Genomic DNA, 27,792 nt, shown 5'->3' with positions numbered 1-27,792 from the left:
ATACAGCCCACACGATCTGGAACCCGCGCACCACAACTACAGAGTCTACGTGCCCTGGAGCCTGCACACCACAACTAGAGAAAAGAAAACCCGCACACCACAACTAGAGAGAAGCCCACCTGCCACAATGAAAGATCCCGCATGCCTCAGCAAAGATCCTGTGTGCCACAACTAAGACCCGACACAGACAAAAATAAATAAACAAATAAATATTTTTTTAAAAAAAACCCTCTAACCTTAACATCTTCCTGAAAGGCAGTGGGAAAAAAAATGTGGAAAAAGACATTTCACAAGATTATTTTAGTAACATTTTGCCCCATAAGCAACAAAGAGACAAACTACATTTCTAGTCTTATTTTAAAATATCCTATTTATAGATAAATTATTAAATAACCAGGATATTATGAAATTTGCCTGGTTTATTTTCAGGAATAATATATCCAACATAATCAGTTATTTTATAGGCCACATCTACTGTGACCTAGAAAACCCTTCAATAATTTCATATAGGGCTTCCCTGGTGGCGCAGTGGTTCAGAGTCCGCCCGCCAATGCAGGGGACACGGGTTCATGCCCCAGTCCAGGAAGATCCCACGTGCCGCGGAGCGGCTGGGCCCGTGAGCCATGGCCGCTGAGCCTGCACGTCTGGAGCCTGTGCTCCACAATGGGAAAGGCCACAAGAGTGAGAGGCCCGAGTACCGCAAAAAAAACAAAAAAATAAATAAATAATAATTTCATATAGGCCTATAATTTCTTAAAAGAAGCCACCAGGGACTTCCCTGGTGGCACAGTGGTTAAGAATCCGCCTGCAAAAAAAAAAAAAAAAAAAAAAAAAAGAATCCGCCTGCCAATGCAGGGGAAACGGTTTGATCCCTGGTCCCGGAAGATTCCACATGCCGGGGCAACTAAGCCCGTGCGCTACAACTACTGAGGCCTGCACTCTAGAGCCCACGAGCCACTACTGAGCCCATGTGCTGCAACTACTGAAGCCTGTGCACAAGCTCACGCTCACCACAACTAGAGAAAGCCTGCACGCAGCAATGAAGACCCAATGCAACCAAATAGAAAAAAGAAGCCACCAAAAAGACATTTCAGAAAACACACAAAACCAGTAAGGAGAAAACTTGCTTGTTGAAGCAGAAAGTACAGAGTTCAAAGAGCTGAAGTACACAGTGGTATTCAGAGAACTAAAACCAAATGAAGTCAAACTCTCAGCCCTACTAAAATACAGAAGCATACATGGTAACTGTAAATACTGAGTAGTCTCCCATGGGTAGGGCCACTCAGTCAAGTTCCCAAACCCCTACTCAAAAGAGTTATGTATCAAAGGACCCGTTTTGAAAAATCTGTCTTCATTCACCAGCCACTACTATGAAGAATGGACTCCAGGGACTTCCCTGGTGGTCCAGTAGTTAAGACTGTGCTCCCAACGTAGGGGGCCAGGGTTCGATCCCTGGTCAGGGAACTAGATCCCACTGTTGCAAAGAAGATCCCGCACGCAGCAACGAGGATCCCGAGTGCCACAACTAAGACCCGGAGGAGCCAAATAAATAAATACATATTTATTAAGAATGGACCCCAGGCTCAATCCAGTTGGAAGTGGAAACATGGGAGTTGGTAATGGTTCCTGTGTATGCAACCAGTAGCCACACTACCCAGCTGGGTTGAAAACTAATTCCTGTTCACTGGGGCCACAGCAGCAGAGACTAAGGAGCAATGTTTAGATCCCATTCTCCACTAATGATAACAAAGAAGCTAACCTTGGTGTACGTGTTGACTAAGTATTGTCAGAGGGGATGAGAGTTCTTTGCGTTAGGGCAGAAAGTAAATACTCATTTCCATAACTTACTTTCTCAAGAAAAGGAGAGAAAATGAACTCCAACCCACTCATGATGGGGAAAAGCTCCTTTCCTATTTACTGGAGAAAGTTACCTTAATAGGGAAGTAGGATGTGGACCACCCCGTATCCCCCACAACAGTGACACCTTGGCTCTGAACATCACGTAATGATCTCTGATCACTGACAGTTCTTTCCCATTTTCCAGCCAAATGGGAATTCAGCGTTGATTCTAAAGCATATACATAAAAAGACAATTATCTTATTCAAAGAGAAATAAAGGAAGGTACAACTTTCAAGGTTCAATAGTATAAGAGTTTAAGAAAACTGGCACCAGAATCGGAACCTTTAGCATTCATTTGCAGGTCTGAACTTTGTACCCAGTATTGCAGAAGGCAATTTTCTCCCAGTTCTCCCAAACAGCTTTCTGACAAACATTATAATATTAACTACTATTACAAGCTGTGTCCTGGCTTTGACTACTTACTGCTAGAGTTTAAAGGATTTGACATACCACAATAAATATAACTACTGTTGTACTACTATTAACTATTGCTCTCTTTTGCAACCAATGCTTGTGTGAAATTATACAACCTAATTAAATATAAAGTTGAATTTCCTGGCTTCCAAGAAACTCTTATTTCTATCTCTTAAAACACATGAATTCTCCTCAAAATAAGACCCTGGATAGCCACTATCCCCATCCTTCCAGCAAACCTTTCTCAGATCATTTTTACACATTATTTAAGAACTATCAAGTAAACTAGATGTCAATACTAATGAATTAATGAGTAATGTCTATGTATACTTTATAAACAAATTCATGCATTTATATTAAAAGAACTAAAAAAGCATTGTTATAAACATTGTATTAAAACCCCAGAAAAAGGGCTTCCCTGGCGGTGCAGTGGTTGAGAGTCCACCTGCCGATGCGGGGGACACGGCTTCGTGCCCCGGTCCGGGAAGATCCCACATGTCACGGAGTGGCTGGGCCCGTGAGCCATGGCTGCTGAGCCTGTGGGTCCGGAGCCTGTGCTCCGCAACAGGAGGGGCCACAACAGTGAGAGGCCCGCAAACCGCAAAAAAAAAAAAAAAAACCCAGAAAAAAAATTAGAGAGAGAATCATTTACTTCCAAGAGCCCTAAATACTGGGGGGAGGGAACAGAAACACATTACCACTTATCCATTAGGAAACAAGTAGGATTATGAAAGCAGAGCCAATTCTACACTCCAATTTGGGTCAGCAAATTTTCACCTTAGTATTCTATCCCAAGACTACCTCCTCTACTTTGAGTCCCAAAGGAACTGATTAAAAATATCATTTCAGGGCTTCCCTGGTGGCGCAGTGGTTAAGAATCCCCCTGTCAATGCAGGGGACACGGGTTGGAGCCCTGGTCCAGGAAGATCCCACGTGCCACGGAGCAACTAAGCCCATGTGCCACAACTACTGAGCCTGCGCTCCAGAGCCTGCGAGCCACAACTACTGAGACCACATGCTGCAACCACAGAAGCCCGCGTGCCTAGAGCCCATGCTCCGCAACAAGAGAAGCCACCGCCATGAGAAGCCTGCGCACCGCAATGAAGAATAGTCCCTGCTCACCACACCTAGAGAAAGCCTGCGCACAGCAACGAAGACTCAACACAGCCAAAATAAATAAATAAATAAACTTATTTTAGAAAAATATATATCATTTCAAAGAAGGCAAAATACCACACACATATTGGTTCTCACAGATAAACATATGGAAATCCAGGAAAGTTAAATGGATTGCCCAGTTAAGCAAAGATTTCTTAGCTGTGACACCAAAAGTACCATCCATAAAAGAAAAAACTGAGAAATTAAGCCTCATTAAAATTAGGAACTTCTACTCTTCAAAAGACACTATTAAGAAAATGAAAAGACAAGCCAAAGGCTGGGAGAATATATTTGTTAAATGTAATGCATATCTGATAAAGGACTTACATCCAGAATTCACAAAGAACTCTTACAGCTTGATAATAAGATAAACAACCCAATCAAAATGGATTGTCCAAGGTCAGAACAGAAGACGCAGCCAAAAACCGAGATCTCTAGCCTTGATCAACGTTAATTTCATGATTTAAAACCACAGTTCCATAAATCAGCCAAAAAAGAGAAAAATAGGGAAACAAATGAAAAAAAATACTTATGTCATTGTTGTACTTGAACTTATTCAGTTTGGTCCTTTTCAAAATTATTAAAATATATATTGAGTTTAGGACCACTCCCAAACCCCTCTTCAACAAAAACAAAAAGAACCCTACCAAAGAGCACAGTCTCAAAATAAGAAATTCCAAATCATCACACAAAATCAAGTAATCACTGAAATAATTAAAACAGACTTTTTCCCTTCAGAATTACAAAAAATTAAACCTTTGTCTGGATACCTCAGCCTGATTCATATTTCCTTAGGCAAACAGGAAGAGCAAGTCCTCTAAGAGCCAAATTTCTTTTAACAAGATCCCATATTTTCCTTCTCCAAAATAAAATTTGGGGGGCTTCCCTGGTGGTGCAGCGGTTGAGAATCCACCCGCCAGTGCGGGGGACGCGGGTTCGAGCCCTGGTCCAGGAAGATCCCACACGGCGCGGAGCAACTAAGCCCGTGCGCCACAACTACTGAGCCTGCACTCTAGAGCCCACGAGCCACAACTACTGAAGCCCACATGCCTAGAGCCCGTGCTCCGCAACGAGAACCCACTGCAATGAGAAGCCCACGCACCGCAACGAAGAGTAGCCCCTGCTCGCCACAACTAGAGAAAAAGCCCGCCTGCAGCAACGAAGACCCAACGCAGCCATAAATAAATAAATACATATATTTTTTAAATAAATAAATAGAAATAAAATAAAACTTGGATGACACAGAGACTTCTTTCCCTATCCTTTATAAATGTTTACCCCACCAAGTAAATGGTTAAAAGAGAATAGAGAATTCCAAAACTAGAGAAATGAAGGTCGTGCCCCAACCAACCTTCAGCTTTCCAGAAAGCACTACTTTTAACATTTTATCAAACATTCATTTACTGAGGGACTATATATTAGAGAATGGTTCTAGCTGCTTTGTCAACACAGGAAAAGAGGACGACTAGCACAAGACCCAGAAGAGGTAGGCTGCAGCCTACAAGATAATTAAGACACCAAAAAACCAAACAACCCAATCAAAAAATGGGCAAAGGAATTGAACAGACATTTCTCCAAAAAAGATATACAAATAGCACATGAAAAGACACTCAATATCACTAAGCACTGGAGAAATGCAAATAAAAACCACAATGAGATACCACTTCTCCCATCAGGATGACTATTCTTTGAAGAAAAGAAAACAAATGAAATGTTGGCGTGGGTGTAGAAAATTGGAACTCTTGCGAACTGCTGGTGGGAATGTAAAATGGTATAGCTGCTGCAGAAAAAATGGTGGTGGATCCTAAAAAAATTAACATGGAATTAGTAACAACAAGGTCCTACTGTATAGCACAGTGAACTACATTCAATATCCTGGGATAAACCATAATGGAAAACAATATATAAAAGAATGTATAGGGCTTCCCTGGTGGCACAGTGGTTGAGAGTCCACCTGTCGATGCAGGGGACACGGGTTTGTGCCCCGGTCCAGGAGGATCCCACATGCTGCGGAGCGGCTGGGCCCGTGAGCTATGGCCGCTGAGCCTGTGCTCCGCAGCGGAAGAGGCTACAACAGTGAGAGGCCCGCGTACCGCAAAAAAAAAAAAAAAAAAAGTATATATGTGCATAATTGAGTCACTCTGCTTATACAGCAGAAATTAACAACACTGTAAAACAATTATACTTCAATAAAAAAATAAATTTAAAAACAACAACCAAAAAAACCTGGAATTCCTACTTGATCCACTGATTCCACGTCTGGGAATATACCTAAAAGAACCGAAAGGAGAGACTCAAACAGATATTTATACAGCCACATTTACAGCATCATTATTCACAATAGCCAAAAGGTAACCCAAATGTCCATCAATAGATGAAATGATAAACAAAATGTGATATACACATAGAATGGAATATTATTCAGCTTTTTTTTTTTTTTTTTTTTTTGCGGTACACGGGCCTCTCACTGTTGTGGTCTCTCCCGTTGCGGAGCACAGGCTCTGGACACGCAGGCTCAGCGGCCATGGCTCACGGGCCTAGCCGCTCCGTGGCATGTGGGATCTTCCCGGACCGGGGCACGAACCCGTGTCTCCTGCATCGGCAGGCGGACGCACAACCACTGCACCACCAGGGAAGCCCTCAGCTTTTTAAAAGAATGAAATTCTGGAACATACTACAACATGAACTTTGAAGACACTGTGGTAAGTTAAATAAGCCAGCCACAAAGGACAAACATTGTATGATTCTACTTACATGAGGTACCTAGAATAGTCAAATTCTACAGAGACAAAAATTAGCATAGTGGTAACCAGGGACTAGAGGAGGGGAATGGCGTTATTGCTTAGTAATAGGTGCAGAGTTTCAGTTTGGAATGATGAAATTCTGGAGATGCATGGTAATAGGTGTACAGCAATGTGAATAGATTTAATGTCACTGAACTGAACGCTTAAGAATGGTTAAAACTGTAAATTTTGTTATGCATATTTTACCACAATAGCAAACAAAAAATAATCAGGACAGATAAGTTCATCATTTTCTTTGCCCCTTACAAATGAAAACATCAATTTACATAGTAAAATCAAACAGGGCAGACTGAACATATGTGCTACATCTCCATACTCTCCTAAAACCCCAACAAGATGAAATAAAGACAAAGAGAGAATAGATGACTGCAGATCAATGTCAGCAATATTCTGGACAAGGAAAAGCAGCAGTACCTAGGTTCTGCACATTTCAATACATACATAATACAGTTTTTAATTAAGACCTATAGTAAGTCTTTCTTTCCAAAAATTCAAGGGAAAAAAAAGATAATCTAGGATTTCCCTTTGACTACTAGCTTTCCACAGAAACAAATGCAGCTAATCCCTCTTCCACGTTCTTTTCCTTCCATAGAAGACCTATAATTAAATGAGCCACCTAAAAATCCCTTTTAATTTTCAGAACAAATGAACTCCAAAATCTAGGTTAGACCATGCTTCAAAAGTTCAAGGAACAAAAAACAAATCCCTTTTCCATTAAATGAGACTTAAATTTAGCTCAATTTGACGCTGTTGCTGCATATCTATGATGGCGGCAACTCTGTCTACTTTTCATAGGCCCAGTTCAGTATTCTTATTCATCAATGAGGGAAATGTTACTATCTCAAATATTCTGAATGCTCAGGCTATATCTAACACACTATTCAAATTACTTTCTAAAAAGACTACTTACAGGGCTTCCCTGGTGGCGCAGCGGTTGAGAGTCCACCTGCCGATGCAGGGGGCACGGGTTTGTGCCCCGGTCAGGGAGGATCCCACATGCCGCGGAGCGGCTGGGCCCGTGAGCCATGGCCGCTGAGCCTGCGCGTCCGAAGCCTGTGCTCCGCAACGGGAGAGGCCGCAACAGTGAGAGGCCCGTGTACCGCAAAAAAAAAAAAAAGACTACTTACAATAACTACATTTTGCATTTTAGTCAAGAATAAGGAATTAACCTTCCTGTGTATGTCAAGAAAATTTTCATGAGAAAGTATAAACAGAACAAAAGGCCTGGTGAAAATTAAATCCTAAAAATCACTTTCTCTGATTATACAAAATAAACACATTCCACCTTTCTACATTTATCAGTTTTTTTAAACATTCTAAATCATAAATTAATTACTTTGTCAAGTTTCTGCAACAAAATTCTACATTTTTTACATGAAAAAATCTTTTGTTAGTGTTTCCAAACCTTGTTAAATACAAAAATTCCATGTTTAAACTGAAGTCTAAAAAAAAACACGAAAAAAACCCCAAAACTGAAGTCTACATAAACTCCTCAGAGATTAACTGAGCTGACCAAAAATGTGAAACTAGAAATGTAATAAGCAGTTGAACTACTTTACTTCTTCCTTTTCTATTCTTATGAAGCTGGGAAATCATAAGACTATGTACGTGATCCATCATTAAAGAGGGTGCTGGGGCTGAGTAATGAAGATCCACAACATGAAAAAAGAGGGATAGGACTTCCCCGGTGGCGCAGTCGTTAAGAATCGGCCTGCCAATGCAGGAGACACGGGTTCGAGCCCTGGTCCAGGAAGATCCCACATGGCACGGAGCAACTAAGCCCATGCGCCACAACTACTGAGCCTGTGCTCTAGAGCCCGTGAGCCACAACTACTGAAGCCCACAGGCTTAGAGTCTGTGCTCCACAAGAGAAGCCACCACAATGAGAAGCCCGTGCACTGCAACAAAGAGTGGTCCCCACTCACCGCAACTAGAGAAAGCCTGCGCGCAGCAACAAAGACTCAACGCAGCCAAAAAAAAAAGAGGGATAGCCTCTTTAGTATTATCCTCACATATCCCAGTTTTTTTTTACAGAAGAATGAATATGGGAAAAGCTTTCAAAATTTGCCCTCTTTACTGCAGGGTCCTACTGTCACAGAGTGACCCAAATACAAGCTTCTGTCTTTCACTTTCCATTCTCACTACCACCTCCCTAGCCTGCTCTCCCTACCTCCAGACACTACCAACCCTAGTTAAATACTGTAGACCTCAATATTACCGAATAAATCTTCATAAAATACCATTTCATCCTGTCAGTCAACAAGACTTAAGGTTATCCCAAAATAAGGTTATCCCAAAATAAAAAGGCTGGTGAAGGGGAGCAGAATTTTTCACCCCAAAATATGCTACTTTGGCATAAGGATTATTTTGAGCTAAAAACAATCAAAACTCAGCAGATTCAGTAAAAGCTCTTTACCTCCCCCTCAACTGCCTAAATTTACACTGGAAAGGAGGCCTGTATCAAGAAGAGAACTATTGCCAGAGATATCTTTTTACCTAAGAAACTTACCCGCACATCAAGGCAACCTTATTTTCCAAACATCTCCTCTCCTCTTCCTTTTGTATCCCCAGACCCCTACCCCTTCCCTTAGGTCAGGATGTTCATATAAGCCTCTATTAGGTGGCTGCCCTTCGGGTCTCATACTTTTATGGGGCTCCCATACCATATTTAGGAAATTTGTTTTTCTCCTGTTAATCTGTCTTATATCAATGATTAGACCAGTCAAAGAACCTAGAAGGGAAGAAGAGAAATTTTTTCTGCCCCTACACTTGTCTCTTAATTTTTCCAAACTTTCTCTTCTTACGCGGACCACACAAACCCTCTTCAGATTAATCTAAATTCACTGTACTTCCACCATCTCAAGTCCATTCCTGCCATTTTGCCCATTCTGAATCCCAGTTTTAAATAACTTCTCTCCTCCTCTTTGCCTTAATTATTCTATATACTCCTCATTCAGCCCTAGACTTCTCTAAGGTATCCCTTGAATTTTAAAAATCCCTATGTGGGTAAGGACTTTCTTCCCAGAGGGCAGGGAACATGGGTTATGCTGCAAAAAATTGAGCCCCAGATCAGAGGCTGCAGAATGGCAACCCACAAGACAAATCCTGCCCACAGTGGTGATTTGCTTGGCTCACAGAGTTTTTTATGAATTCATTAAGTTGCCAACATTTAAAAATAAAAATTTCTCTCAAAATCTGGAATTCTAGCTTCTGTTCAGAAAAAAGTTAAGATGTTCAGGCCACACTCTGTCTACACGCCACCCCCCCTCAGCCCCCTGCCAGATCAACAGTGAGCCAACATTGAATTATATATTTTTAAATGATGAATTTCACCTCAATTAAAAAAAATAAAGTGGGCCAAAGCTGCATAACAGCTGCCTCACTGGAGTGACATGAATTCCCTAAATCACTTAAGTCCCAATCTGATCTATCATTACTGTTTAAAATGTTCATCTAGCCCTTGTAGGCATTTGACTTTACAGTGCTCACCCTAGATAAATTTACTGAATGAATTAATAAATTAAGAAGATAATTTTAAGAAGGACAAGGTTGGTGATGATGATAATGTGATAATAACAACAGTAATACTGGCAATTAACATTTCCTGCTTATTTTGAGCCAACTATTGTTCAAGCAAAAATACATTATCTCATTTAGTCCACACAACAACCCTATGGATACATGTTACTATTATTCTCAATTTACAGATGAGGAAACTAAGGCACAAAGAAGTTAAGCAGGGCTTCCCTGGTTGCAAAGTGGTTAAGAATCTGCTTACCAATGTGGGGGACACAGGTTCAAGCCCTGGTCCGGGAAGATCCCACATGCCGCAGAGCAACTAGGCCCGAGCACCACAACTACTGAGCTGCACTCTAGAGCCCGCGAGCCACAACTACTGAGCCCGCAGGCCTAGAGCCCGTGCTCCGCAACAAGAGAAGACACCGCAATGAGAAGCCCGCACACCGAAATGAAGAGTAGCCCCCGCTTGCCGCAACTATAGAGAAAGCCCATGCACAGCAGCAAAGACCCAACACAGCCAAAAACTTAATAAATAAAATTAATAAATTAAACAAACAAAACAGAAGTTAAGCAACTTGGCCAAGGTCATACTGCCAGGACACGGTAGAGCCAGAATTCAAAATCAGACAATCTAACTCCAGTACATACTGTTAACCCCTACAATATGATTCCCTACCATACTTTCCTCTGTGACCAACTGAACGGACTCTCTGGAACGAAGAATCAAAGACTAAATTTTAGGGGCTTCCCTGGTGGTGCAGTGGTTGGAGTCCACCTGCCGATGCAGGGGACACGGGTTCGTGTCCCGGTCCGGGAAGATCCCACATGCCACGGAGCGGCTGGGCCCATGAGCCATGGCCGCTGGGCCTGCGCGTCTGGAGCCTGTGCTCCGCAACAGGAGAGGCCACAACAGTGAGAGGCCCACGTACCGCAAAAAAAAAAAAAAATACAAAGTGATTCAGTACAAAAATCCTTCTCTCTCCTGGAGTAGAAGGTTATATATATTTGGGTAAACAGTCTGCAGATGTGAAAAAAACTGCAAGTTTCTTGAAGGCAGGGACTGCTTTTTCCATGAGTCCCTGCAATGCCTAGCACAAAGCAGCAGTTAGCATATATTCAATTATATTAAAGGAACCAAGATATCCAAGTATCTTAAATTGCAGTGCAACAAAATCCTTATTATATCATTTATCATCTTGCTGTTTACAATAATTACCGGTGAACAAGTTTGTTTTCCTGACAAAAACAAAATCCTTGAGGCAGAGTACCCTCTGGGACCTAGCATAACAGGGGCTCAATAAATGCTTACTGAGTATTACAAACTTAACATTCCTATACTTAGATTTCCTGTAAGTCTCTCTACCAATGTTTAAAGTAGAACTTAAGGGAATTCCCTGGCAGTCCAGTGGTTAGAACTCCACACTTCTACTGCAGGAGGCATGGTTCAATCCCTGGTTGGGGAACTAAGATTTCGCAAGCCATGCAGCATAGCCAAAAAAATAATAATAATAAATAAATAAATAAAATAGAACTTAAATAAAATGGCTTCTCATTTATAAAGCACTGGATTTTATGAAGTCCTATTATAAGCTTTCCTGAGACCAGTCCTATATTGTATCAACAAAGCCCTGAAAAATTAGTGAGCTGGCATATGAAGCACAGAGAATAATCAATGAGCTAGGAGAGAGCATTGTGTTCATGCTTTCAACAGACAAGTAATGCAGTCCAGAGAGATTTAAGCGAATTGCTCAAGATCACAGAATTTAAGTAACAAGCAATACCAAGGCCAGAACCCATGTCTCCTGAATATTGGCCCAGTTTTCTTTCCACAAAGAACTACTCTGTGAGCTCAGGATGAAGTGGATACTTTTAGAAATATTTTAAAGATATTTGGTATGGAGAATGATCTTTCCCAGCACATAACTTTTTGTGAGGTATTATATCACCATTAAAGATATGAAATTTGCCTTGTTCCATTAACTGCAGATAACACCATCTTTTTCCCTTGTTCTACATATTTTTCTCATTTTCATGTCTTTCCTTTCATTATCCTGAGAATTTTTCTTACTATCTCTTATTTATCTACTTTTCCTCTTACCACTTCCCTTCCCTAGTAACTCTCACAAAGCAGCCTATCTCCTTCTTTTCTCTCTATAATTATTAAAAAAAAAAACAGATTAAGCACATATTTGATTATAGCAGTGACATGGGATACCATAATAAGCAAGTCACAGCCTTGGTCTCTTGGCATTTATAAGGCAATTTGTTAACAAAAATATACGCTAAACACAAAGGGTCACACAGTTGAATGAATAATAAACATTTTATTATTATGACGTTTACAGTGGAGACAAGAAGCCCAGTATGGATAAGACACATATGAAGAAAGGTGGTAATGACAACAGTTGCAAGGTTAGGGTTAGGCAAATGAAAGGGATCCTCTCTTCCTATTCAGCTTTCTCACCAACCAATTCACGTGCTCTACTTCATTCACCCCCTATTCTCTTACTGCTTGACTTTTCCTATGCTCTACTTTTATTCTTAACCAGTAGTCTTCCTTTTCTCTCTCCTGATCTTTTATTTTTTTTCCTCTCCTGATCTTTTAAAGTGCATCTGTCCTGTCCTGCTTTCCTTTTAAATATTATTGCCAACTCCTCCCACCTTGTAGATCTACATAATGCCTTAAGCTGTGAATTCATTTTTTTTCTAAAGATTTAATATGTATTATTTTATTGGGTTGGCCAAAAGTTTGTTTGGGTTTTTCCATAACATCTTACAGAAAAAGAACGAAAGAACTTTTTGGCCAACCCAATATTTGATCCTCACAACAATGCCAGGGAGGCAGGTAGGAATCAACACATCTATTTTACAGATATATAAACTAAGTCCTGTCAATATTAAGTAATTTGCCAACTATCAGTTTGTCAGTGGCAAAATCAAATCAAAACCCAGACCTTTTCTTTCCAAGTCCTCTATTCTTTTTCCACTGAACCATATTGTCTTCTTTTTAATTCCTATACTTTTTAACCATATACATGCACATGTCTGGACAAGTATACAGAGATAAATGTTTATAAAATAGCACAAGTGGGAAAAGTTTATGTATGTCTAGGGAAGCTAGAAAAACAGAAAAGTCAGTCCTCAGGACTCAAATTAACAGTACAATGTGGCTCACATTGTACAATATGGCTAATCCTTCTAAAGGCAGCTTTGGGTTTCAGGTCCAGGTAGAAATGTCTATTTCTTCAACCAACTGATTTAGCCAGCATGAACACTGGTGTCTCCCCATACCTCCTCACAGCTGTTAATATGACCAGGGCTCACCCTCAGCAACATTCTTGCCCCCCAATCTCTCTCACAGGCACGCCACCATACCTGAAGTTTTCACTGTTTGAAGTCACTTCTTTGGGTTAAGGCGCTGTCTCCAGAAGGCCACTGTTAAATGCATGTTACCTGAGAGAGGAAGGAGGGTCCATTAACACATTATTCCTATGGTTAAACACATCAGATCAGCAATGACCTCAGGAATCTGACAGCACAATGTCCTTTAAAAAGTTTCATGGCACAGATAATTTTTGATGGAGCAGGCAGGATAAGAAGGTGAGTCGGGGAGAAAATGACTCACATTCTGTAAGGGGTGACCCCCACCTGCATACGGCTACATGGCAAAACGAGGATGGCCATATAAACACATACTCTATTGGGGTCACAGTAAGGACTATCCTTGCAACTTGGAAGCTCCTAGGGATAAGAAAAGAAAAGTACTCCAAGGATCAGAGTATAGCCAGTTCTGAAAAGAAGTAAAGAGCTGAGTTGGCAGTAGTTCTCCAAGGACAGTACACTGCTAGACTGAAAGAGGACAGAGGCAAGGAACAGCTTCTGGTTAACTACTTCTAGTCGTGAGGCTAGTTTCCAACCCAACATTTTTAGCTGAGGGTTGACCTCTCAACCAGAGAATGCTGCAATTCAGTTCTGCAACCCGCCCCCTTGCTAATTTATATTGACTCAAAGCCAGTATCATTTACAGCCACAAAAATCAACATGCCTTTACTGAGTGCTTATTATGAGCCCAGAATTTGACCAGGTGCTATAATATAGGAGGGGGGGGGAAAAACCTTTATACACTTTTGCCTTAATTCATATAAAGGAAACCAATCCCCAAAACCCAAAACAGAAGAGTGAGGAACAAGAAAGGAAGCCGGGGGGGAGGGGGGAACACTATTTCCTATGAGTACTAACACAAATTTCTTTTTTTTTTAATAAATTTATTTATTTATTTTTGGTTGCGTTGGATCTTTGTTGCTGTGCACGGCCTTCCTCTAGTTGCGGTGAGTAGGGGGCTACTCTTCATTGCAGTGCGCGGGCTTCTCATTAAGGTGGCTTCTCTTGTTGCGGAGCACAGGCTCTATGTGCGTGGGTTTCAGTAGTTGTGGCATGCGGGCTCAGCAGTTGTGGCTCACAGGCTCTAGAGCGCAGGCTCAGTAGTTGTGGTACACGGGCTTAGTTGCTCCACAGCATGTGGGATCTTCCCGGACCAGGGCTCGAACCCGTGTCCCCTGCACTGGCAGGCGGATTCTTAACCACTGCGCCACCAGGGAAGTCCCAACACAAATTTCTTAAGCCAGAATGAATACAACAAAACTCACTTCTAGGCCAAAGTTCCTTGTTAAACTCTTAACTAAACAGTGAAGAGGCTCAGGCTAGAAATACTTTTTTTCTTTTGGTCTAATACCAAAAGCTCTTTACTAGCACATATTCATCTTGATACACTGGAGAAGAGGCTACAAGTTACAAAACTTGGTTCTATTTCTAGCTCTGATTCTTAACTAGTTTTTTTTTTCTTCTTTAAATTTATTTATTTTTGGCTGCGTTGGGTCTTCGTTGCTGCATGCGGGCTTTCTCTAGTTGCAGCGAGCGGGGGCTACTCTTCGTTGTGGTGCACAGCCTTCTCTTTATGGTGGCTTCTCTTGTGGCAGAGCATGAGCTCTAGGTGTGTGGGCTTCAGTAGCTGTGACACGGGCTCAGTAGTTGTGGCTTGTGGGCTCTAGAGTGCAGGCTCAGTAGTTGTGGCACACGGACTTAGTTGCTCCTCGGCATGTGGGATCTTCCCGGACCAGGGCTTGGAGGCTGCATTGGCAGGCGGATTCTTAACCACTGTGCCACCAGGAAGTCCCAGTTTTTTTTTTTAAACAAACAGAAAACTAACAGGTTGGACTAGTCTAAGAACAGCATATACCTGGCACATATACTACCCATTAGATAACTAGTGTCTACAGGAGGAATCACTAATCAATCATAACTCACTTTCCCAGAGAATGCATAAGATCAAAATCCTTCTCAACACAGGGCTCTGGTAGCTACTTCAAATGAAAGTTGGCCCATAAAACAAAATATATCTGCCACTGCAGACTGTAGATAATCTCTACAATCTCTTCCAACTCTAAAATTCTACAACCAAGTTTCTGAGGGTGGGAGAAAAACACTTCCAACAAGCTTAAATCAATAGTACTGATAGTCATAAATTTCAGTCTAATCTCCAAATTCTACAAATTGCACCTGATCAAGGATGCTAAAGAACAATACATTCTGATACCATTAACATACATAACCTATCAATATTATTCTGATTTGTTAATGGGTTCTTTTGACAGAAAAGGAACCTTTTACCCAGACGAGTCCTAAAGAAATCCTCATACAAAAACAGGGCAACAATACTGCACTAGTAAAGAACTAAATCCAATCCCTTGATCATCCCCACAGCCTCTCTACAAGGTCAAGCCTTTCACTTCTCACTTAGACCTCTGCAACAGCCACTCTTCCATCCTTTTTCACTCTTGTCACCAAAGCAATTTTTCTAAAGCAAACATCTACTCATATCACTTCCCTGTTCAAAAATGTGTATCTATTGCTAACAACATAAAACAAGTTTTTTTGCATTATACTTAGAACTTTTCATATAGTAGCCTTTTACCTTTCTGGCCTCACATCCACAGTGCTCTCCTTCCCCATCCCACTCCCTGCTCTCTTTTTCTTCCACAATCCTCTCCCATTTACGCACAGTATTAAGGTGTTTCCTCTGTCTGCCCTCCTTCCCTTTCCCCATCACAATCCCCATCCTACTCATCACCTAACACCCAACTTAGGTCCAGAAGCAGATCCTTCCTCCTTCTCAGGTCAACCGGGACACAACTGGTTACCTCCTCTACTGTCTCAAAGCTTTTTGGTTTATCCAAAGTATTGTTTGTCTCAATGGTTCCTAAGACCATCAGAATTGCCTGAGGCAAGTTTTAACCCAAAGGTATTAAATCAATCTCAGGGAATGAGGCCCTGAAATTTCTACTTTTCAAAAGCTCCCCTAATTATTCTAATGGTCAAATTTGGGGGCTAGTGGTTTGTCTCTTCCAATAGGTGTAAAGATAGTTCTTTAACTAATGTAGAAATGATTTATTCTAGAATACACTGAAGAAGTATTCTGCACTTGTTTATTACATATCATATCCTTGCTGACTTGACTCATATGCTGAAGATGAAGGAATTCCTTTTGGACTCACACTCCAAAAAATTTACATTCACTGTTCAAAAAAGCAGGTGAATTTCCACCTTCATTTCTAAATCTTAAAAATGAAGTAATCGTACCTTGAGTAAACCTATGAATACACAGTGAAGCCTCTCAACAGAGCTGCCATGAGAACTTTACTTCGGCTGAGAAACAAATCCTTAGCCCATTTTCAGGGTGGAAATACACTGCCTTTAGTACTTCCTTAAGACCTAATTATGTTAGGAATACATGCGAGACCCCAACTAAGTACAATGATAGGTGTCTGGCTCAAGTGCCTCGTTAATTTTCAAAGAAAAATCCCACTCGTCCTTCCCCACCCCTCACTCCCAAAAAAGTATAATGAAGCTGTTGAATAATGGCAGAAAATCTAACAAGATTAAGATATGAATATAACCAAGACAACAAGCTGAGTTGTTGCTGCGAACCGTGGATTTCGGGTAGTTTGCAAATTCACCTGGTTACATCGCTAACTTGGGGCCCAACGTCTACCTGGGGCAAAAAAACCGTGTGTTTATCTCTCTTTGAGTCGCGGCCCGGAGCTAAGTCTGAAAACTTGAGTTCCCCACTTAGTCACCCCTAAGTCATGTCCTCATCACGGCTACTTTTTTTCTTCTCTCCACTAAAGAAAAGGGCACTCTCAGGAGGAAGGACACTGACAGCTCCACGTCTGCAAAACTCCGCGCCGACAGCGGGCGCGGAGGAGGACGCCGGGGCCGGGACCACCATGCTGGGGGACAATGGAGGGAGGAGGGGAGTGGAAGAGAGAAGAGAGGCAGCCGCTGTACTGGGCCCCTCTCGCGAGTGGGGGCTCCAAAAAGTCTCGGGAAGGGCAGCGGGTGGCAGGTGGGCCCGGCCACCGCCCCTCGCAGGGCCACGTCGCCCGCGCCTGCCGCTGCCGCCCGGCCCCGCGCGTAGGCCGGGCCGCGGCAGAGTGGCCCCCGGGCGGGGCTGAGGGGCTCGGGGCCAGACCCTGCGGGCGCCCACTGCGGCCCAGTCCTCTCATAAGTTGGCGCCCGTAAGGCTAGGGGCTCCGGACGCCTGAGCCCAAGAGTGGCCGCTGGGTGCGTCCAGCCGACCCACCCCGACCCCCGCCGGGCCCCTGCCACTAGCCCGAGCTCCCCGCGCCCCCCACGGGCACCGGCTCTGAGGGAAGAGGAAACAGCCGCGGCTCTGGGGTCCCGACTGACGCGCCGCACTCCTCCATCCCTCGTTCTCCTCGGACACGCTTATGCAGGACCCTCCCTCTCCCCAGAACTGCCTCCAGTCCGCCCACGGGTTTTTACCGGGACTCGGGGCGGCGGCGACTCTTGCGTCCCTCGACTAAGATGGCAGCCGGTCCCCAGCCCGGACCACAGCTACTAGAGCGAGTTGGCGGCCAACACGCAGGCGCCTCCAGCTCGAGAGCGATCCGGCCTACAAGCCCCAGAAGGTCTTGCGCACTAGCCCGCTGCCGGCAGGAAGAGCTCGCAGAGGCTGATGAGCGCAGCTAAATCGGGGTTTGCGCTCAGTCAGGTGGGAGGGACGCTTGGATTGCTTCCAGTACCTCTAGGCTTTTTTTGAAAACCCTCCTAATCACACACCAGAACCTCTAAAAGCTGTAGCTGCGGATCCAAAACTCTAGCGTGCATCAGAATCACCTGAAGGGCTTGTTAAAACTTAAGACTACTGGGCCCCACCCCCAGGGTTTCTAATTCATCAGATCTGGGATAGGACCTAATAATTTACATTTCGGACAAGCTCTCTGGTGTACTACTGGTAGGAGATCACACTTTGAGAACCACTGAACTGTAGCTTAGTCCTTAGGAAAGTACACTCAGGAGTTGCATTGATTGGATTCAACTCCACCTTTTAACAGGGTGCACTTAGGGATGATGAAAACAGCTTAAACGTAAGTGGTGCCAACATGGCAGGTGTTCTAAGAGCTGATCAATAAGATTCTTTTTTGGTTTTTAACACATTTATTTATTTAGGCTGCGTGGGGTCTTAGTTGTGGTATGCAGGGTCTTAGTTGCTGCATGTGGACTTCGTGTGGACTTCTTAGTTGTGGCATGCAGGCGGGATCTAGTTCGCTGACCAGGAATGGTACCCGGGCCCCATGCATTGGGAGCATGGAGTCTTACCCACTGGACCACCAGGGAAGTCCCCTGATCAATAAGATTCTTTAATCCTCAAAACAAATCTATGAGGGAAGTACCTTCATTTTCCTCACTTTACAGATGCACAAACCAAGTCACAAGTTGGATAAGAACCCAGGCAGTCTGGTTTCAGAGTCCAACCTCTTAACTTCCGTCATGGGTTGTGAGAACAGGCTGTGCAAGTGGACTCAAAGGCACAACTAAGTGCTTAGTAATTAGTGACCTTTGCTATTATTGTTTAGCGTGTTCCTCTTAATGAAAATAGTATTTTACCATCTGTAAAGTCACTTACACTTTTCAAATACTTTCAAATCCTCCATGTCATTGTTTCCTGCAATGTACCTTAGGAGAGCTTGTTAAACATACAGATTCCTATAACCCCACCCCATTCACATTTCTAGCGCAATGGTTCTCAAACTCTAGTGCCCATCAGAATCAAGCGCAGGACTTAAACCATAGTTTGCTGGGCCTCACCCCCAGGATTTCCAATTTGGTAACTCTGAGGTCAAGCCTCAGATTTTGCATTTTTAACCACAGACCACACTTGGAGAATCACTGTGGTAGGCAGTGTTTCTCACCTTTTTTTGAAATTATCATCTCTGTAAGGAACATTTTTACATTTTTTTTCTCTTTTTGGCCGCCCCATGCAGCATGCGGGATCTTAGTTCCCGGTCCAGGCCCGTGCCCCCTGCAGTGGAAGCACGGAGGTTTAACCACTGGACCACGAGGGAAGTCCTAGACATTTTTTCCTAAATTCCCTCATGAAATTTTAATATCACAAACATGCTGTTTATCAATTTATGTGCCATATATCTATGCTTTTACAAAAAAACTGGGGGGCAGAGGGAATTCCCTGGCAGTCCAGTGGTTAGGTTCCACGCTTTCACTGTGGAGGGCGCAGGTACAGTCCCTGGTTGGGGAACTAAGATTCTGCAAGCTGCACAGCGCCACATGACAAAAACAAAAGAATAAATTTAGAAAAAACAATTTTTTTTAAAAATTACCTCTGCACCCCCAACCAATTTTTGTCCTATTAAGAATGGGGGAGGGCTTCCCTGGTGGCGCAGTGGTTGGGAGTCCGCCTGCCCATGCAGGGGACGCGGGTTCGTGCCCCGGTCCGGGAGGATCCCACGTGCCGCTGGGCCTGCGCACCCGGGAGCCTGTGCTCCGCGGCGGGAGGGGCTGTGGCGGTAAGAGGCCCGCGTACCGCAAAAAAAAAAAAAAAAAAAGAATGGGGAAATGCGGATTTTTTAACTAGTGCCCCAGGTGATTCTTATCACTAGGCAAGATTGGGGAACACAGTGTGCCTTTAAGGTATGAGGTATTTTTTATGCCCATTATACAGAGAGGGAAATGAGTCTCAAGGAAATTAGATGAATGGTCCAGATCACTCAGCCAGGAACCAGGGATCCAACCGAAGTCCGCTCCAGATTCTGTCTTCATATACAATTTTTAAATTATCTAATGTTAGGCAAAACTAATGTATGGTGTTTGAAGTCAGGATAGTGATTACCTTTGAGGGAAGGTAATACCAGGAAGGAGACAAAAAAAAGGGGTTCTTGGGGCTGGTAAAAATGTTCTGTGTCTTGACCTGGGTGCTGGTACACAGGCATGTTCACTTTGTGAGAATTCATCAAGCTGCATATTTATGATATGTATATTTTTCTGTATATTATATGTCAAGAAAAGTATATACAAAACAAATATATGTTTTAAATGTATACTAATTTTATTCCAAAAATGCATCTCTTTCTACTACATGCCAGCTTCTCAAACTTTAGAGTGCATCAGAATCAGCTGGAGGGCTTATTAAAACCCAGATTGCCAAGTAACACACCCAGAATTTCTTAAGTCAGGAAGTTCTGGAATCAGGCCCAAGAATTTGCATTTCTAACAATTCCCAGGTGATGTTGATGCCTAGGGATCACATTTTGAGAACCACTATGCTGGGTGGACTATGATATCCTAACCTTCTTGCTCATACCTAGGGTAGATTAGCTGTGATCTGGGAGGTAGAACCTAGCAGAATTAATGTCAGGCTTCTTCAGAGGCACGTAGATCAAGGAGGAGCTAGTTCTGACTATCAACATGTTACTTCAGGGGTTTTAGGGAAATCCCCTGAACCTCAGTGGCCAAATCTCTAAATAGGAATAATAGATACTACCTCCTAGGATGTTGTGAAGATTCTAGGACATCCAGGGTAAGTAGTTAGTTGGTGGTTCTCCAAGGAGAACCTGGGTTGGTAAGGGCAGAGAATTCCAGCCTGGGCATTTCCTCATCTCCCATGCTGTGTGGCTCTGGCTCCCAAGTTCCCTGATCCAAAAGCCAGTCTAGTCTTGGCCTGGTCAGAATGTAGGACTGGTGGCTAATAGAGCCTTGAGCCACCTATACCCTCTTCTGCCTTGGACAGCCAGGTCAAACTGAGACAGGACCCAGACCTGCTACAGCAGGGGCAGGAAGCCTGGGAGAGGCCCCCACCAGCAAGGGAAGGAGTTTCCCAGGCCTTTGGAGAGAGAAGGAAGCAGGGATGAAGAGCTGGAAGGAGTGGGGAGAGAAACCCCAGCAGCCCACATGCCACCTGTCACTTACTGGCTTTCCCTGCAGAACACTTAGTCACACTGCTAGTCATGCTGCTGTCCCCCATTTCCCTGGAGCCATTCTGCATTCAATGCCAGAGGAAGGGAAACACTTGAAAAGTGGCAGAACTGTGTGTTGATGGAGAGAAGACACTGCATGGGGCTTGTGGGAGCCTCAGATCTGGATCCGAAGAAACCACTGAAGACCTGAGGTCGTGGCTCATCATTTTCCCTCTTTAAGACTGTTTTGTTGGGATTTCACTGGTTGTCCAGTGGGTAAGACTCCACACTCCCAATGCAGGGGGCCTGGGTTTGATCCCTGGTCGGGGAACTAGACATGTGGACTCTCAGCTGCGGCATGCAACTAAGAGTCCACATGCCACAACTAAAAGATCCTGCATGCCGCAACTAAGACCCGGCGCAGCCTAAATAAATAAATAAAATTTTTTAAAAAAAAAAAAGTGACTTCCCAGGTGGCACAGTGATTAAGAATCCACCTGCCAAGGCAGGGGACACAGGTTTGAGCCCTGGTCTGGGAAGATCCCACATGCCACGGAGCAGCTAAGCCCATGTGCCACAACTACTGAACGTGCACTCTAGAGCCCATGAGCCACAACTACTGAGCCCACACGGCCCAACTACTGAAGCCCGAGCGCCTAGAGCTCGTGCTCTGCAACAAGAGAAGCCACCGCAATGAGAAGCCCGCGCACTGCAAGGAAGCCCCCACTTGCCGCAACTAGAGAAAGCTCACGTGCAGCAGTGAAGACCCAATGCAGGCAAAAATTAAATAAATAAATAAATTTATTTTTTAAAAAAGACTGTTTTGTCATCTGCAAAATGAGGTACACAAGTTCTGTCCCTAGGCACCTCAGGCCCTCCCTCCCAGGTAGTGTTGCCAGATTTAGAAAATAAAAATGTAGGAAGGGGCTTCCCTGGTGGCGCAGTGGTTGAGAATCTGCCTGCCAATGCAGGGGACACGGGTTCGAGCCCTGGTCTGGGAGAATCCCGCATGCCTCGGAGCAACTGGGCCCGTGAGCCACAACTGCTGAGCCTGCGCGTCTGGAGCCTGTGCTCCGCAGCAAGAGAGGCCGCGATAGTGAGAGGCCCGCGCACCGCGATGAAGAGTGGCCCCTGCTCGCCGCAACCAGAGAAAGCTCTCGCACAGAAACGAAGACCCACCACAGTCAAAAATAAATAAATTAATTAATTAATTATAAAAACCCAAAACAACACCAAAAAACCAAAATGGTTCTTTAAAAAACAATAAGTAGGATGCTCAGTTAAATCTGAATTGCAATAAAAAATTAATAATTTTTTAGTATAAATATGTGACAAATGCTGCATGTAACATTCTTACACTAATTTTTTTTTATTGTTTATCTAAAATTCAGATTGAATTGGGTATCATGTATTTTATTTGGTAACCCTACTTCCAGGGCTTTATACACTTTCTCCATTGGGGTAGTGAAATTAAATGCCTCCAAGGACCAGTAATAAATAGCCATAAAAAGTGCTCAGCACCTCCTCCTCCAGTTTTTGGGAGGATTTAGATTCAGAGGAGCATTTGCAGGACTGAAGAACTCCCTGAGATAATATAAAGCATGCCAGAGCTTCTCCTAGTCTTGTTCATTATCCTCAGTACCTCTTTTCTTGCTCTCAAACATGAAGTTGTCCCTCTCCTAGGAAAGCCCCATTGGCCCATAGCTACAGATTGCAGACCAGAATCACTTCTTGCCCACAGTTCTCACTGGAAATGTCTATCCTAAACTGAATTATACCTGTCTTTAAAAAAAAAAAAAAAAAGTCATGCCTGCAAATTCCTCAAGCAAAAATGGAATCAAGAGACAAGCATCTAGGTCACATTATGCAAGATGGAAAGGTGTCATCAGACCAGAAACTCCGGGAAATCTTAGAACTCAGCCTTGACTCATGTAAACTTCAGAGGCGGTAAAGGCTGCAATTAGAGATATAGGAACATGTGACTTTGTTTTCAGTCCTGGAGGACCTTCTAAACTTGGAGGGAGGAGGGGCAGGTCCTGAAAGGTCAAATGCTTCAGTCACGTGTGTTCAGGCTGCTTCCTCAACTGTGAAACAGGACTAAACTCTTAGGGTTGTGGAGAGGATAAAATGACAGAGCATTAACACAGTACAGGACCATAGTAAGTGTTCAATTAAAATTAGTGCTTGATTTTTCACACGAGGCAGCTGTGTGCCAAAGAGGTTTGGGGACTTGCCTGAGATCAACTAGTAACTGGTGGAGCAGGATTCAAATTTGGTCAGCCTGATTCTAGAGCCCTCACTCTTATCCTTTAAGCCAGTATCTTCCAAGGGGTTGTGGACTGATGATGCACACAAAATGATTTTAGGTGGTACCAAAAGTGGCCATAAAAAAACAAACAAACAAATAAAACAAAAAAATGGCCTCCCTGGTGGTACAGTGGTTAAGAATCCACCTGCCAATGCAGCTGACACAGGTTTGAGCCCTGGTCCCAGAAAATCCCACATACATGCGACAGAGCAAATAAGCCCGTGCACCACAACTACTGAGCCTGCACTCTAGAACCCATGAGCCACAACTATTGAGCCTGCGAGCCACAACTATTGGGCCCACGTGCCACAACTACTGAAGCCCGGTCACAAGTATTGGGCCCATGTGCCACAACTACTGAAGCCCACGGGCCTAGAGCCTGTGCTTTGCAACAAGAGAAGCCACGACAATGAGAAGCCCGCGCACTGCAATGTAGAGCAGCCCCCGCTCGCTGCAACTAGAGAAAGCCCACGCACAGCAACGAAGACCGAACACAGCCAAAAATAAAAACAAATAAATTAATTAATTAAAAAAAAACAAAACAGGTGTTGGCCTTGTTCTCAGCTTTTGTGTTTTTCTTTTTGCAGACGCCGCCCTGCTCTCATCAACCTCTGGCCTGCCATCTCCTTGAATCCTAACACCATGCCTTCAGTTAAGTTGCAGAGTTGTGATGGAGAGATATTTGAAGTTGATGTTGAAATTGCAAAACAATCTGTGACTATTAAGACCACGTTGGAAAATTTGGGAATGGATGATGAAGGAGATGATGATCCAGTCCCCTAGCCAAATGTTAATGCAGCAATATTAAAAAAGGTCATTCAGTGGTGCACCCACCACAAGGATGGTCCTCCTCCTCCTGAGGATGATGAGAGCAAAGAAAATCGAACAGATGATATCCCTGTTTGGGATCAAGAATTCCTGAAAGTTGACCAAGGAACACTTTTTGAGCTTATACTGGCAGCAAACTACTTAGACATCAAAGGTTTGCTTGATGTTACCTGCAAGACTGTTGCCAGTATGATCAAGGGGAAAATTGCTGAGGAGATTCGAAAGACATTCAGTATCAAAAATGATTTTACAGGGCTTCCCTGGTGGTGCAGTGGTTGAGAGTCCGCCTGCTGATGCAGGGGACACGGGTTCGTGCCACGGAGCGGCTGGGCCCGTGAGCCATGGCCGCTGAGCCTGCGCATCCGGAGCCTGTGCTCCGCAACAGGAGAGGCCACGGCGGTGAGAGGCCCGCGTACCGAAAACAAAACAAAACAAAACACACACACACAAAAAGTTGGCATTGTAAATAAAACAACTTGCAAAAATTTGTCTGAAATAGAAAACAACAACAAAAACTTTTCATTATGAAAAATTTCAAAGATACATAAAAGAAAAGAAAATAGTATAATGGATTTCCAGCTTCACCCAGCTTCAAATAGCAACTCATTAACAATAGCTTTCATCTATTACCTCTGCCGATGGCTTCTTTTGAAGCAAATACCAGACATCATATTATTTCATAGGTAACTATTTTGGTAGAATTTGGTATGGTAATTTTTAAAAATTTTATTTTATTGAAGTATAGTTGATTTACAATGTTGCATTAATTTCTCCTGTACAGCAAAGTGATTCAGTTATACATATATATGCATTCCTTTTCATATTCTTTTCTATTATGGTTTATCACAGGGTATTAAATATAGTTCCCTGTGCTATACTATGGAAGCTTGTTTATCCATTCTCTATATAATAGTTTGCATCTGCTAATCCCCAACTCCCAATCCATCCCTCCCCAAACACCCTCCATAGAAAAATCTCTTAAAACTTGATAATAAGAAGACAAACAACCCCATTTAAAAAGGGGCAATAAGGACTTCCCTGGTGGTGCATTGGTTAAGAATCTGCCTGCCAATGCAGGGGACATGGGTTTGAGCCCTGGTCCGGGAAGTTCCCGCATGCTATGGAGCAACTAAGCCGGTGTGCCACAGCTGCTGAGACTGCACTCTAGAGCCGGTGAGCCACAACTACTGAATCCCATGCACCTATAGCCCGTGCTCCACAACAAGAGAAGCCACCACAAACAGAAACCTGTGCACCGCAATGAAGAGTAGCCCCCACTCACTGAAACTAGAGAAAGCCCCGGTGCAGCAACAAAGACCCAACGCAGCCAAAAATAAATAAATTAATTAATTAATTAAAAAAAAATTTTAATTAAAAAATAAAAAAGGGCAATAGATATGAACACATTTCACTAAAGAAAGTACAGGAATAAGCACATGAAAAGATGCCCGACATCGTTAGCCATTAGTGAAAAACAAAATAAGATGCCATTTTATACCCACTAGAGTGGTTATTTAAAAAAAAAAAACAGACAATAACAAAGTTGGCAAGAGTGTGGAGAAACAGGAAGTCTCATACTTTGCTGGTAGAAGTGTAAAATGGTACAGCCACTTTGGAAAACAGTCTGTTGGTTTCTTAAAAAGCTAAGCATATATTTATCATATGGCCCAACAATTCCACTTCTACATATATGACCCAACAATTCCACTTCTATGTATCTACCCAAGAAAAATGAAAAAAATGAATGCCAATGACTTGCATGTGACTGTTCACAGCAGCGTTATTCATAATAGCCAAAAAGTGGGGGGAAGAAACTTAAATGTCAATCAATTGAAGAATGAATTTTAAAAACGTGCCATATCCATACAATGGAATACTATTCAGTAATAAAAAGGAATGAGCTATTGATACATGCTGTGTCATGAATGAACCTGAAAGCCATTAAGCTAAAGGAAAGAATCCAGACACAAAAGGTCACATATTGTATATTTAATTCCATGTATTTGAAATGTCCAGAAAAGGCAAATTTATAGAAACAGAAGGTAGATGAGTGGTTGCCTGGAACAGGAGGTAGGAATGGGAATTAACTCATGTCAATGACCATGAGGGGTCTTATTAGAGTGATGAAGATGTTCTAAAAATAGTTTATGATAATGATTGAAAAACAATAAATTTACTACAGATCATTGAATTGTAGATTTTATGGTATGTCAATTATACTTTTTATAAAGTTGTTTTAAAAAACACATACACCACTTGTTCCAGCAGTTCCATGTCTAAGAATTTATCCTTTAGATAAATAGGCAAGGAGCAAAATAGCAGATGAACATGTGATCCATCATAACATTGTTTGTAATAGGAAAAGATCGGCAATAAGGACAAAGTCCATCAGTAGGGGATAAGATAAATTACGGTACTAGAAAATTATGCTAGCCTTAAAAAAAAAAAAAAAAGGAGCAAGGCAGATCTACATGTACTGATATGAAACCATCTCCAATTTATTTAGGAAATAAGGTCTAAGCATTTGGTCAAAAATAAAAATGAATAGATTACATATTCATTTGCTTGTATATGTATAGCACATCTCTGGATGACACAAAGGAAGAGAATAAGATTGTATATCTCTTAAAGAAATTGAGTGGCTGGGGGACAAAGTAGGAGGAAAACATTTTCATACTTTTTAAATAATGTATCAGATATCTATATCAGCTATTTGAAAAATTTTAAATTAAAAAATTTTTAAAGAATTAACTAAAATCGTTAAGTTTTTTTTTAAAGTGGGTTGATTTAAAGAAAAATATGAGTAAGTCTCATCACAGAGTGTATACAGACAAGGACAAAGTACTAAGGTAGGGTGTGGACAAGTGTGGCTGGGAGCCAGCCCAGGGCCATCCATCACAGCTGCCTGGGCCTGCCTGTCTGGTGGCTCCACACCTCACTCAGCCTGGCCTGAGGCTAGAGAGGGACAGAAGCTGAGCCCTGATTCCTGAGCCTTCCAGACACTGCACAGCACAGTGGTCATGAAAGTTGTCTGGTATTTGTGACTGCTGCCTAGGAGGGTCAGAATGGGCTCATGTCACAAGCACAGAGTTCCCAGGCTGCATACAATCCTGCTGCCTCCAGGGATGGTCAGGCCACCTGGGTCTTTTGGACACCCAGGGCCATCCCTCAGTCCCAGAGAGTGGAAAGAGGAAGAGCTTTCTCCCACTCCTTTGCAGTTGAGGTGTAGAGGTCAGGAATGTGGAGTCAACCTGATTTTGCTGCTTATTTGCTGTGTGACCTCAGGCAAGTCACCTAACTTCTCTGAGCTTCCGTTCCCTCAGTTGTAAACATGGAAATGATACTTTTAGAAATACATATAGATGAAATAAAGCAATATACCAAGAAAAGTAAGGGAACAAAAAAAAAAAAGTAAAGGAACAACCCCAATGCTATCAATAGGAGAATTAATAAAATTAATTATGCTATGTTTATACATATAGTAATAAAAAGAACAAATCATTACCACAGGCAAAAGCATAGATGAATTGCACAAACATAACAATGAGTGACAGAACCCAGACAAAAAAGAGTACCCATCAGGAGAAGTGT

At 42.8% G+C, this 27,792-nt stretch overlaps 1 protein-coding gene and 1 pseudogene across 4 annotated transcripts in view; one reads left to right on the top strand and one right to left on the bottom strand.

The window, feature by feature from the left end:
- ITCH (itchy E3 ubiquitin protein ligase) overlaps nt 1-17,702 on the bottom strand; it is a 123,719-nt gene extending 106,017 nt beyond the window's left edge. For 2 of the 3 annotated variants that reach the window (XM_082671138.1, XM_082671139.1), the window contains exons 1-2: nt 17,638-17,702; nt 13,171-13,248 (exon numbers count right to left, since the gene is read on the bottom strand). The gene's annotated coding sequence lies outside the window, so the exon portion shown is untranslated. Of the gene's footprint in view, nt 1-5,711; nt 5,735-13,170; nt 13,249-17,637 lie in introns of those variants that run through there. The other variant, XM_082671140.1, reaches the window with a different exon arrangement.
- Nucleotides 17,703-23,737: 6,035 nt separating this feature from the next.
- On the top strand, nt 23,738-24,480 carry LOC309832761 (S-phase kinase-associated protein 1-like; annotated as a pseudogene). Its single transcript has one exon. The product of its transcript is annotated as an S-phase kinase-associated protein 1-like (transcript).
- Nucleotides 24,481-27,792: the final 3,312 nt, after the last annotated feature.

The sequence above is a fragment of the Grampus griseus genome (assembly GCF_964374135.1).
Source record: "Grampus griseus genome assembly, chromosome: 14".
NCBI lineage: Eukaryota > Metazoa > Chordata > Mammalia > Artiodactyla > Delphinidae > Grampus > Grampus griseus.
This window is presented reverse-complemented; position numbering and strand designations above follow the sequence as displayed.